The sequence below is a fragment of the Helicoverpa armigera genome, chromosome 20 (genome assembly GCF_030705265.1).
Source record: "Helicoverpa armigera isolate CAAS_96S chromosome 20, ASM3070526v1, whole genome shotgun sequence".
Classification (NCBI taxonomy): domain Eukaryota; kingdom Metazoa; phylum Arthropoda; class Insecta; order Lepidoptera; family Noctuidae; genus Helicoverpa; species Helicoverpa armigera.
Genome location: NC_087139.1, coordinates 836,269 through 850,986, shown reverse-complemented (window position 1 = coordinate 850,986; position 14,718 = coordinate 836,269). Strand labels below are relative to the sequence as shown.

General features: G+C 33.6%; 1 protein-coding gene across 1 annotated transcript in view; it reads left to right on the top strand.

The window, feature by feature from the left end:
• Positions 1-270: 270 nt before the first annotated feature.
• Positions 271-14,718, top strand: part of LOC110372518 (nephrin) — a 233,021-nt gene continuing 218,573 nt past the window's right edge. Inside the window, exon 1 of the mRNA XM_064039836.1 lies at positions 271-549. The gene's annotated coding sequence lies outside the window, so the exon portion shown is untranslated. The remainder of the gene's footprint in view (positions 550-14,718) is intronic.

Genomic DNA, 14,718 nt, shown 5'->3' with positions numbered 1-14,718 from the left:
AAAAACACGAGTCACACGTCACGAAAAACAAAACGTCTCAATCTGCCGCAAAATTAAGACCTCCATAAACCACTTTACGGAAGTGCTACAGAAACCCTCACGTTTTTGTGTACACCATAATTTACAGATGCTACCAACGTGTCGAATGTTTAACTAAAAAAACAAAAAATAAAACAAAAAACGGCACGTGGAGACAGAGCTTTAAAGCGCAAGTTCTCGCTTTTGTGTATGCGTGGAATGCATTTGTGTGCGTGCCGTTGCAGGTATCGCTACGGACTTCAGTCCCCATCGGGCAGTCGACGACGCGCGTTGTGTCGACGCTCTCTCCCCGAACGAAAGCGTTCGACGAAAATCATTTTCGCGATCGAAGAAAATTATCGAAAAATTTTCATTCGTTGGATTTTTGGAAACTGTGAAAAGAATTGTGTGTTCTGTGATTTTTGGATGCTCAGTGGATCGAGTGTCGACAGTTTTTAATGGTTTTTGTGAATGAATGTACAGGTGTGAACTCGTGAATGGTTTTGGTTTTTTTGTGGGATTTAGAAGCAAGTAAGTTATAGACAATAATTTTATTTGTCTACTTATATACCTAAATGTTCTATAATAATAGGAATAATTTCAATAGGAAATCAACTGGTGTTAATAAGAAAATATTATAACTAATGTAACAGTTCTATGAATAAACATAAAGCCATTGGAATAAATTAATTTATTGATACAGTTTGATTCCAAATTGATGATAGTCTAGATATTATAAATGAATCCTCATTTAATAATTTATTAGTCCGACTCACTGATGATATAGATGCCTAATTAAAAATCGATAGTTAATTGCAATTATGACAAGACATGTTTTGCGAATTGGAACCGTGGACTGGAAATTAATTAAAATTCTTAAGTATCATGTTGGATCAATCACTGCTGCCAATTATTTTTTAGCTAATGTAAAATTATCTACACATTTAATCTAATCTATTTATTAACTGACCACCATGTCAATTTAAAAAGCATATTTTTTTATTGCAATCAATTAGGTAGTTTGTCGATTTTTTTTCTAACAATCATTTGTTTTACTTTTTTTTTCTTACGGTGCGAGTACAAAAAATAATGACTTACCGCTATTGTGTTTTCAAACTGATTGTCATTGAAGAAAAAATATCCGGTGGCGAAGAATAGAGTTAATTATTGTTAAACTTCGATTTGAGATCGATTTTTGAAGGTCAAGTTTGGAATGACATTTAAAAATGTATCGAGTATCGACCTTTGGTAAAGTAACTATTAGGTAATACTCGACATTTATTATTGGGTACAAAACTACTATTTATTCTTGAAATATGAAGCTTTGAATTTGATAAATGGACTTGATTGGGCCTTGTTTTAGATATAGAGCAGTGTTGCCTTAAATATTGAAAGGTTTTCAATTAAAATGGAAACAGAAATATAGGTGTCATATTTACAGGTCACTTTGAGTCTGATATACTTTATTCATAAACCAAAGTAAAGCAATGTTTTATTTTCATAAATTGAATGATTTTTCGTTTGGATGGAACTATTATAGATCAGTGTTAAAATGTTTTGGTATATTATGAGCGTAATTTGCGGAACCTTCTTCTCGAGTGCTCTACTTATGCAGATGTTTTAATACTCATCTTTGATAATGTAACGCAAAATAGAAAAATATTGACTTACCTATGTCTATTTACTTATGTCTATCTATCTGATCGATCGGTGAACCAATTGGAAGCCTTTTCAGGTTTCAGTAAATGCATTATTGACACGATTTAATGAAAACTGAAATAGGATTAATAACCCATGAAGTGCTGGATGTAAGCTCATAACTGCTAGAAAAATCTACATAGTACCTTAAAAAATATATAGAGTTAAGTAAAACATAAAAAATCTACATCTTATACCTATTTAAACAAAGCACTAAGGCAGTCTATGAGTGAAGGTAATTTCTTGTGATTTTCGTCACGCATAAACTTCGGCATTGAACCATAATTACTTATGGTCATAGACCTAAATTTAGGCCAGTTCAGTCTAGACGCTGTTACGTTTTTGTTAGAATATGTATATAACAGCCAAAATAATTGGTTTTTGTAAGGGTATAAGTCGTCGATAAACCTTTCTTTGTAAAGTAACTACATACATACTTGAGTTTGGTTGCTGGGTTTTTGTTACTATTTCAAGTAAAAGAAACTGTACCTAGAGTTTTCGATGAAAATTGACACAAAGTATGTAACACAAATCTAAAGAAATTCTTGTTAGTCATAACCTATTATTGATCAGGTTCTGCTAGCGTTTCAGTCGCATCTTCTGTGATAACGGCTTCACACACGGGGATTGAAAGTAGCTATATTCTTCCTCGATAAATGGAATATCTAACACACATTTTTTTAAAATTCAGTCAAGTGGTTCCCTAGATAAAGCGCCCGATCAAACTCTTCCTTCAGCTTTATAATATCTATTAGTTTAAACATTTTCACACCTTTCAATATTTCACTAACAAAGTCACAGTAACGGTTCGTTTCGACATTTTTCTTCAATTAACTACGATTTCTTGACCGAGTTACAACTTCAGACTTTAATTGCCAAACTTTTTGTTGCGAATATAATTTCAGCATTTAAGTAATTTGTCGCTAACTCGAGTTTCTTTGAAACTGTAAAAGATAAGACACTGCAGAGGAAATTATTTGCAAGTTTCTTGTTTTAAAATGCCCTGTAATAAAAGTAGGGATTGTATTCTTGTAAACTTATTGAAGAACCAGATCTTAGCTCGGACCTCGGACTTTGTCCGAAATATGAAGAGATCTACGTTTCGTATCTGAATGAAAATGCGCTATATTTGTTTCAAACATACTATACCTATCTCAGTCGGTTCAACCGTTTAACACGAAATGCTAGGTAACAAACAAAATCAATTTTGAATGTGCAATATTGGTATAGACGTTATTTTTAAAACCATTAATACCGGTCTAGTTGGTAAAAAAAACCTTTTCATTCAGCTTATTGCGAAAGATATAGATGTTCTCTTATGATTCATAACATTATTATGATCGTTCTTCATACCAAAAATTCCAAAGTACTGCACCAAAAAAAGTTAATTTCACGCCATGTGTCATCGTGAACGAATTTCAGGGAATTCGGTGATACATTACTGGCAACCCTTTGACGCCCCCTCCGTCACATTTTATTGCACCCACGAGGGTCCAAGGGTTCACTGTTATTTAGATGCAGTGAATTATTTCCTTTACGACGTCATATGCCAAGGGTTTAACATTATCTCTCCTTGGACACCGTTTATTTCTATCAAAAGACTTTACTTTAACAACTTTGTGAACACTTTAAGTTAAGCTTCGAAATTATCAGGCTATTTTATTTGGACTAACAGATATAAGATTTCAGTTACGTATGCCTATCTTATGTATCACTCAATCTTCAAATTGAAGCACCAAACTTCTGCCGCCAGATTTCTTAAATTGTCACTCAAATGACCTCAAAATACTGGCAAAAATCACCAGTCATTAAACTTAATAGCACTCAAAATAAAATCTGCCTGTACTGTAAACACATAAATGCAAAGCAAAAATTACATAAAGATTTTAAATCGGCCTAAAACTGCTTCTATCTGTAGTCCAAATATAAGGGCTACTACACATGTAGTTACCTCATACCCCCATGAGAAAAACCTTCCTAAACTGTTTAGTACAGGCGTAAAACACCTGTCTTTTCATTAAGTTAAACGCAACCGAGTAAATAGTCATAAAATTAACGCCCATGGGAATCTCCCCCTTCGTTGACAGTGAACTTGAAATGGAAAACAAATATTTAAGAGAAAAGGGTTATGTTTGAGAATGTGCTGTTTTATACTTACTTAGTTACTTGGGAAGATGGTACCTCTGGTGATGTAAAGAACAGTAGACTTGAGTGGCAATTCAAATATGAGGTTATTTATAAATTGTTATCTTACTGTAGTTTTTTAAGGTAATTGAGTAATGATACAGTAAAAAATTACAAAGGGTATTCGTTGAGACTATTTAATTAGAGTATTGACATCAATATCAAAGTTTAAAGTATGGCATTTATTTAGTCAACGATTGATTTCAAGTTAATCATTTGAATTATGAGGTCAGAATTTTGCCACGCCTATAGATTGGAATAGTCATGTACTGTCGCTGTACAGGCTTATCAAAACTAATTTTCTACATGATTCTGAATTGAAAACACATATCAATCACGTATCAATTCAAACCTGTTAGATACGTTTTTGCCACTTTTTACGAAACTATCAAAACATCAAGCTACCGACTCAAGGCGTAACATTGGCACCTTCCAATAACTCAGCAAGAATTCTCGTCTGTTACGTATAAAAACATAATTAGCGCTTCTCGAAGCGTAATCCCCTGAGATTTATCATGAAATTAGCGAGCCCCAGAAATAATGGACGCTCTCTTAGAATTTGAATATTTTCGTTCCTCCACATTTTCGAGATTTTTAGAAGAGATTCAAATGATTCGGTCTTGGGAATTGAGTATGAAATGCCTTTTGAAGGGGTGGGTGAATTGTGATTTTATATATTTTTGCCATATTTTCATTAATTTTGTGATAAATGGTTGGAAATGACACTGATATTTATCTCTCTTTTATATTAAACTAAAAGTGTTAGTATAGTTTTTTGCAGAAAACTTTAGTTTTCACCTCATATTAATGGTAGATGTACTTATTAAATGAAAATTAATTTAAATAGCGCTCATAGAGATAAAAATACAATACATGTTACACTGTAAACCCTTTAAATGGGTTCTCGCTGTGGCGGCATATTGGGCTGACAAAGTGTAGTCTCACAGACACGAAAGAAGAAGAAGAACCCTTTAAATTATAAAGGCCGTCGAAAACACAATATTCATTAGACTTCTCAGGCTGATTGCAAAGTATGATATAAGCTTAATAAAAAACAACTCGTTCGACAAACTTACCCTACGATACTACGAACAAAACCCCTCTAAAGTCAGCTTCTAACCTCAAAAACGAAATTTAACCCCATCAAAAATTCACAGACAGACACAACACTGCAAGTAATTTCATATAACCAACAACATTATACAGCCCCTTTTTCATGGAACGGCGGTATATTAAAAAATAAATATATAAATATAATAAGCCACCGTCCCTTTCATCTGCATGTCTGGATAAAACGCCTCGCTTGGGCTCATCTTGAGCCCCTACTTACATTACAATAGGTAATTGCTTGGGACATATATTATTATGTTTATTTTGTGATTTTTGATGTAGTTTTTATTGAAAAATAGTATGCTTTAGGTAGGTTGCTAGTAAAATGAAAAATTTGAATTTATCTAAACTAATATTCGGTATAGGTTGGCTGAAAATTTTATTTGTCAAGTTTGCTTCATTGTGTTAATCTCAGAAACTACTTGGTCGATTTGATAAAAAAATTACGTGTTCGATGGAACAATGTGAATTCAGCAAGGTTACTGTTTATTTGGGTTCATTTAGATTTTTTGCGGGTTCAACCACTGAAGAGAAGTTGAGAACATGGAATTTTTATGAGCATGCTTGAATTTCAAGATTGATATAATAGCCATGACAACATGGCATGTTTTAGAGGAGATTCAAGTCGAACAACGAAACTATATGTATAGAGTAGATGACTATTAAAGCGATTTTTTTTCACACACTTTATCTAACCTGTAAACCTAGGGCTACTATGTAATGACTAGCCTAGTGCTATCGATCCGTATAGTAACAGTTTACTAGGAAACCAATAAAACTCATTATTTATAATTCAGTCATTGGAGACTAGATGACAGCTTTACTACATTGTATGATATTACCACCTTACCCACTGAAATACAAAGAGGTACTTTCGCATTTATAATACTACTAGCGACCCGCCCCAGCTTCGCACGGGATTACCAGTATTTACCCACTATTTAATGGATGTTATTATACATATAAACCTTCCTCTTTAAACACTCTATCTGATAAAAAAAACGCATGAAAATCGGTTGCGTAGTTTTAAATATTTAAGCGTACAAAGGGACATAGGGACAGAAAAAGCGACTTTGTTTTATACTATGTAGTGATAGTGAAGTAATGATTGTAAAGAAATATAACATTTTACCATACACTATAATCCATGTCAGAGGCAGTCAGGCGGATTAGAAAAAACTCTGACACTAGGGCTTGTTAGGTGTTTAAAATCTGCAGCTCTCACGATGACAAAAAATAATTTTAGACTAGGGTTGTTCGAAAGAGTTACCGCGGCCCTGGTACATAAAAGGCCTATGACGGAACACGACGATTTTAGTCAGTAAGAGTCTGACACTCCCTCACCGCTGCTAACCCACAGCGGGAGGGGTCATTTGGTCATTTGATGATTTTACGTCGCTAAAAAAAAAAAGACTAGGTAGGTACTTGTTCCTAGTCGTAACAATTTTTTTTATATAAATACAAAAGCTATACCGTCCTTTGTACTTAATGAACAAAAAAAAGTCAGTTAAAAACACTATAATCATCTTGTCGAATCATTCAAAACATTATGGAACCATATTGACCAAGAGTTTTTTACATCAACCAGTAATTAAATTATTAATATCAAGCTTGACCTTTATTATATAACAACTAGTGTCAATATTAATAAGAACCGTGTTCCGGTTCATCTGAAGAAAAAAACAGTATTTTTTTGATGATAAATAAAATTCTGTGATGAACGGACTTGTTTGTGTATGTACTCGTAAATATTAAACTACGCTTCGACTTTATCGAATGATTTAAGGGCCTTTTAAATTAGAAAGATTAAAACTACTGTTTTATTCAACTGCACATGGAGTAGGGGTTAGGGTTTTTTCATGATTATTTTTCCGACCCAAATAACCACCAATAGAATTGCACCATTCGACGTCACGTGGTACAACCTACATGGTATTATACTGAAAATTTTTTGAATATTTTCTCTGGTCGTTGCTACGTCAAACTGACAGGTTGTGGCCGACATTTGGGACGGAAAAATAATCTCCCGAATACCACACGATAATTATCTGGCATTTCCTCAGGTTTCTGCAAACAAATAAAGTCGTCAAGTTTTTCAGGAAAAATCACTCGCGCTTCGCGCTCGTTATTTTTTAACCTGAAAATCTTGACTCCTTCATTTGTTTGCAACGAACCTATCGGGAAATACCCGATAATTTTGAAGCTCTTGTGGTATTATAAGTGATAATACTGAATATGTCAATTTGTGGGAAATGGTTTTTTTGGTGATTAAGTACATACTTTGAATAAATTACCAAGAATAGTATGAAGTTCAAAGTACACAAAATAAATCAAGAGGAGATTTTTTTTATGCTATGTATTAGTTCTAAGTCATTTTATACGTGAATGTATAGAATATAGCTTATTAATTTTTTTCCGGATTAAAGGTCCCTTCTCAGCCAAAAAAGTTGCGAACTTATGAGGTCTTCTAAAATTGAGGATCCAATATTTTCAGGTGCTTTACCACAGAGTATCATTAGCAGACTAAAAATAAATTGTCTAGACGTTCGTGTATCGTCTTATATTTGTGGGCAGTCCACCTACATAGGCTTTAGCTTAAAAGTAATCCTTACTAATATTATAAATACAAAAGAAACTCTGTCTGTTTGTCTGTGAGTCCGCCCTTCACGTCAAAATTATTGAACCGATTTATATCTATAGGTAAAAGTTACTTAAAGCCCGAGAAAAGTCATAGGATACATTTTACCCGTTTTCAGGAAGTTGGTCTTTCAGGAAGCGGGTGATACACTCGTGAATTAATAAAACAATCAGATTTTTAATTAATTGAAACACGTATTTTTGTATTCATTGGATAGAAATCAAAAAAATACGTTCTTATGAGGAGAGATTGAAGTATTTCAGAATGAAATCTTTAGATACGCGTCGTAAACTCAATGATGCTATTTTTGCGTGCAAAATTTTTTCCCACAAAATTGAGTCATCTCAGTTGCTGGCTCTGTTTAGGCTTCGTGTGCCGTCGAGAATTCCACGTAGTCCTATCACACCCTTGTATGCACCCCAGCGAAGAACAGTGTTGGGCGCTAATTCTCCCTGCGCAAGGCTCTGTAAGGTCATCAATGGCTGTAGCGATAGATTCGACTTGCATTCACACAAAAGTAAAAAGTCTATTCTCTCGGGCCTGACTGAATTCTGACAGTTTTTAGTTTTTCTGTATTAGTATTAGTTTTTCTGTTCGTACTTATTATTTTTTACTGATGATAATTTATTGTAATGTCAATCAATTAGTGTTGTTTTAAATTTGTTAACTTTTATCGCTTTCTTCCTTTTGTAATTATGTACATTATCACTTTTATATATACTGTTTGGCTTACTTATTTAATTTCACTGTACTTGTAAATTAGCAATTACGTGCATGTCTATACTGAAATGTTGAGTTTACCTATAAGTAATTGTTGTACAACTGCTATTCTACTGTACTAGCTCGTAAGTTCTTGTTTCTTGTATAAACAATTGTTGGTGAACCAGATACATAAAATAAAAATAAAAATAAATAAATAGAATTAAACGTTTAACATTTCCCAGAGCACATTTCTGCTTATACCTGTTGAAACTAAAAGGTTTAACATTATGAGTTATTTAGATTTATTCGTAAATCAGATTATTTACGATCTTAATCAGTTGCCCTTTACCCTTTGAGGAAATGCCATTAAAAGTGTTGTAATTATTACGACCATGAACTTGTTTTAGATCAATCTGATTTCTTGTAAATAACATTAAATTTTAATTCGTAAACTAGTTTATATTTCGTAATATTATTATCACATGTTGTTTCTTTAAGGCGTTAGGGGTAAGAAATGTTGTCATAACAAAGATTAGGATTTGTAAAAAGAAATAAAACTACAAAAAAAAAAGAATTTTTGCTGCCACTGAAAATTACACAAAATATTTTCTGAACCAAGACTCGAACCTAGGACTTCCTATTCAACAGTCGTTTCACTTACTGAACCTACAATTCATAAATAATTCAAAAACATTTCATTAAACCATATTTCAAGTAAAACCAACAGATTAATCTTGTGTTATGAATAAACATTAAACTTGATATAGGCGTTTGAATTTCACGCATTGGTTCATTTTATTAGCGGCATAATTAATAGTTTTTTAAGTTACACTAGTTAATAATAGGAAAGACATATCAACTAAGAAACGTACTATAAACAAGGGCAATTTAAAGATGGGTCACCATAACCATTTTCATGCAATAAAAAGATTATTATTATCAGAAAGCCTTTCAGCCTTCAGTACCTAACAACGCGTAATCCTTAGTTATTGTGTGTTGGTGGTGTATGTTGATAGATCATGATAGAGGTGTATATTGAGATAGATGAGAAAATAGAATCGAACAATACGAATAATATAAGCCCAAACACGAGGTTGTTTACATATTCAGTTGTCGAGTTCCCTCGACCTTCTCAGGTCTCCATCATCAGATTAGCTCCAAACCTTCACAGTTGCAAAGGTGTCGTCAATACAAAAAACCTCTCGACGTACTAAAACCTACCTTTGTTCCTTCTGTTTACTAGCCAGCCAGCTCCAAGACCAGGCTAACTTTTTCGAAGCCCCAGCTCCTTTTGTTTTACTTGGTTAATGAACTAAAACAAGACCATACAAGCCCTCCTGCCAAAATTCCCCGAAATATACCCCATTTACTCCACAGGCAAATATCACATGCCACAACTACCCTACGTCAAAACATGAGCCTGAGCAAATGTATGGGAACCAACAGCTGATTATCTTTCCGCTCGACTTCCATAATGATGCCCTCTAGCTGTGGGCTTCAGCCATCACATTTGGCATATTAATTACATTCCTACTGGCCACGGCAGAATAATATTGCTAATGTGCCTTTTGATCGAATTTGGCATAATTGATATTTATTACTTGTGCATGATTTAGGAGAGATGAATTATAGCTGACATTAAAAGAGACTTCTGTGAAACTATTAAGTACCATTGTCAATAACAAGTTTAAAATTGCCACTACCAATTTTTCAAAAATACTCAGTAAAAAACCTCCCTCTAGTTCAAAATATTTAACTAGTAGAAGGTGCATTGATATTTTTTTTTAAATATAGGTAAAGGAAAAGAGCCTTTGTTTCAAATTCGTTCTTTGTATGAAATATAAATTTACCCCACAATAAGAAACATCATCATCATATCAGGCAATTGCCATCTACGACAAAAAGAATAGTGACCTCTATACTCTAAACTTTTTATACTACCATATTGATTACATTACCACTCAATGAGGTAACATTTCTTGCTACTTCTTCCATAATTTAATGCCTTTATGTCAAATATTTCATAACGATCCCATACATTGAAACCAATATAAGCTGACCTGTGTAGAATTCTGGAACTAAAATTCCAAGTATCTGAATCTTTGATTTATTTTCTTCATCTTTACAATTAGAGTTGCTATGAAGTACGGAATAAGGAAAGATGAGCGGAGATGCCATAATGCAGGTAGGTCAGGCGCCTTCTTAGGTAGGTCAAATACGTACAATGGGCATTACCAAAACGATCTGTTAATAATAAACTCGAAGCTTTCGGGTTCTTTGAGACATCTGTCAACGATTTTTGGAATTACAATCATGGGAGGGTTCCAAAGAAGGCGTATGAGGGCGGAAACAGTCAGGTTACTCGTCCCCCGAACACAAAAGTTTTGGCGCGCTACGTTCTTAGGAGATTTTCCGTTATGGCATCTCCGCTAGTCATTTTGTTCTCCATGCTATGAAGTCTCAAGTTATATTGGTGATATTTCTTTTGCTAATAAAGTCATAACGACGTGAGATATTCAAACGAGTTGTGATTGGCTATCAGCTTTTTTGTATTTTATCATTTTACTGACATGTCGAATTTCTTATGATGTAGTATCAAATGATTACTGTGAAGATTATTGTGGATGTCGTAAGGTTATTTGAGGAACGATATCTAATGAGTTTATCGTAAATCTGTCAGTGTGAATGTAATATAGAAATGTGTGGTAGGTAGAAAGTGAAGTTTTATGTAACAACATTTGGTAACATAAAAGTACTTTATAATAAAACAAGGTCAGAAAATAGGCTATTATTAAAATAGTCAATATCAAAAGAGGGACCAAAACAATAGCGCTTAGAAGCTTAAAGTTGGTGCTGTATTCTTTAGACAAAAACTTGATTTCAAGTAGATTATTAACAAGTGTTAATAATTCAGCACTATATGACCTAGCTCAAACAAAACCTACGTCTTTGAACAGCAAAAAAACTCAATCAGGAACGCTAAAATTATATTCGCCTACAAAGCAATCTAAAGCATCTCATTACAGCTTATTATTCAAAACTTAAGCTAATCACTGCGTCGATCAATCACCACGACCGTCAGCCAATATTAATGAGTACTAGAGTAACACGAGAAACTTTTTTATTTTCCAACTAATTACTGTGTTCAATATTATGTTGGCAGGAACTGTTTGTTTTGTAAGTGGACATAGGCACGGAAATAAGTGTGTGTCTTGTGTCAACTTTGCTGATATGTGGAATGTTCCAGTGTTGGACCGTGTTCTAATTGCGAACGGTTGAATTCGCTTGAAGTATGAGAATCCTATAAGAACAAGGCATAGCTGACATATTTGACAAAGGAATACTTTAATTGCGCTTTACTTCGTTATACCTATTGGTAACAATTTTGCCTACAGCCTCCAGGAAAATAATCTAGTGACAAAAGACAAGCTCCTTGTCAGTAGATCTTTTCCCCCATCATCACTCCTTTTCAATATAAGCGAGGATCGAGGAAGTACCCACCGTAGGCAACACACTCAAACTCAACTATATCCTATCATCACTATATCCCATAATCCAGCCGACCCATACGCACAAAACCTACCCTTAATATTAAAATACACCCTTTCTACCATGTTTGGCTTGAATAAAAAGCAAACTTAGAGAATTACCGGAATCTATGTAAATATTGACGTCGACCCTTCCCGACTTTTAACCTTTTTTTGGGGATCCGTTTGAAGGTCTCTATTGGTTCTTCGTCAAGGTCCTTTTAAATGGGAATAAATAGAAGAGGAGGATGTAATATCTGTTCTTTTACACCGGAGCTAACAAAGGGACTTTTGAAAAACCCTTTTTTTAATTAAGCAGCAACAGCCCACTTTATTAAGGTAGTCAGTTAAATTAGAAGGAAAATTTGTTGTCTATCACAAAAGATTTTGAAACAATCCTCCCTTTTCCTTTCTTTTTTACCTGTTGTCTAATACTATTCGTTAGTGTGTCTCAGCTATGATCCTCATGTATCCGATATGTCTAGATTTTGCTCTTTGTATGGATCTGTGGACATCACTTCTTTTATTCCTAGCATTTTCCCTCATTATAATTTTGAAGGTTTCTTTGGGTTTCTTCTCCAATTCAGCATTTTTATTTTTATCTATCAAATAAAGACTTTTCTTATTTTGATTTGATAAATGAATTTACTATAGTGTAATATCTTCAGAGTACTTACATGCAATTGTAATAAAATGAAAACCTAGTTAAGTTTAGGCCTTATAAAAAATCGATCGTACTTCGCCTAGGTATCGTTAATGCGATTAAACCTATTAGGTATTTTTCCTTTCGTAGAACTCCTATCGTTTGGCTGTTGTATAGTGTTAAATAAAATGAAATTAGGTTTTTCTACCCACCTATTATCGTTTAGATTTGATTACATCGTCGTGCTAAGTGAATTGAAAAAAAATCCATTGTACCAACAAATATAGGTCCATTGTTATTGATTGTTAGCTTTTCAGACATGTAATCATTAGGTTTACTAATGTTTATTATCATTACGGAGCTTTTAAATAATCCATCGATCACTGTACTACACAATTATCACCAAAATGGTGCTATAAAAGCAAAATGTAATCAATTATTTAAACAGAACAGTTTGACCTTGACTGAAACTGAAAGCTAAGTAAAATCCTCACATTAACACATAACCAAAGCCAAACAAATACAAATTAATCCCTAATAATTGCAGCACTTCTAATCCTGATGCCTAAAAACTCCCAACTCAAACGCAAAAGTCCCCGAACCTTACCTATGCGGATTATGTTAATTCTGAGGGTCCAAATATTTCGTTTAACATTTAAAATAATTCCGTCCAGTTGGTACGTGTAATGGAACAAGTTAAAATCTACTCGCTTGTTAGGCGGTTATTAGCTGAAGTTTAATCTGATTAAATCTTAAGCTCTGTTGTTAATTTTTAGCGAAGTATTGCTGGATTGGTGTTGGAATTAGTGAGATGGGTGTTAGTCTGTTGAATTTTGGAAAAGTAGAGTTCATTCTTTTGCGAAAAGTCTGAAAAGGAATACTCGAGACTGACAAATTGATGGCGCACTATACCACTCACTTTAGAATTACCTTGAGGTGACGATGTTGGTGAAACAGTTAGAAATCGATATTAATGATGAGAATTATAAAATTATTTTCTGGAATTTAGTTTTAGTAACAGACCTTATCTAGACCCTGTTAGAACTGTCGGTCATTGTTCAGCTACGAAAAAAGATCTAGCTATTCACCCACTTTATCCACATCATTTTCACTGGAATAATGTTAGTAATAACACGTGATAATGCCCTGAAGTCTGTTCTTTTAATAAAAATGGTATCCGCTTCGTCATAACACGTTGTACTTTCCGTTGGTTAGGTAACTTGTTGCTAGGGGCTTATGAAGTTATGATTTTACTTGTTACCTAATACTTTGCTTCTAGTTATTGTGAGTTGGGGCTTTATTGTAAATTTTGGGCTCCAATTTAATGAATCTGGATTCAGGGGATCGAATTGACGGTAGGGTTTTATGACCCTTAAAAATGAATAACCACAAAAATGAATACTTTTGGTATTATTTTATATTCTTTCAAATGTACTTTGTTCTTGTTTCAATTCTACCTTAATATTTTTGTTTTAGCCCGTAGTAACAAAGGTTTTACTTCTGTAATCCAAATACTTACCTCTAGTCGACTACCATCTATTCTAAAGCCGAGAACGATGATTTTTTTTTTTTGAAAAATGTTTTGAATTGTGGCTCTCTAACCCATCCACAAATCAACCGTGGCAAGACCAACTAGCTTCAACATATTCTATTAACCTGTCTGTCCATTACTAACCCACGACAAAAACCAGACATACCAAAGAATAATTGAATATGATTTGATTGCACTGACGAGAACTGATGGATTGACTCATTCATGACCACACATGGCTACATAGTAAAAAAAACTGTTACAATCTACTACAGAACTAAATTGATCAAGATTGTAATAATATATATTCTTAATTGCTAATATTGTTTGTAATCTATCTGAAATATAATCCTTTCTTGATCTGCTTAAGCGAAAAACAAATTGCCTGAGAATTTCTGAGAAATCCTGCTTTGTTTTTCTTCATCTAAGCTACAATTCGTCGGCAAATAGGCTGATAATACCGTTGCTTAATCTATAAGTCTATTACGGGTTATAACAAATATATTTACGTCATTAGATACAAATGTGTTATTGTCACATGAATGTCAGCATTACATCTAATAATAGTTTCAAGGGATTCTAAGTATTACCTTTATTAGGATTTTTTAGAAACCCATGTATGAAAATGACACTCATCATAATATAACCCAAATAGTTCTGGCATTGA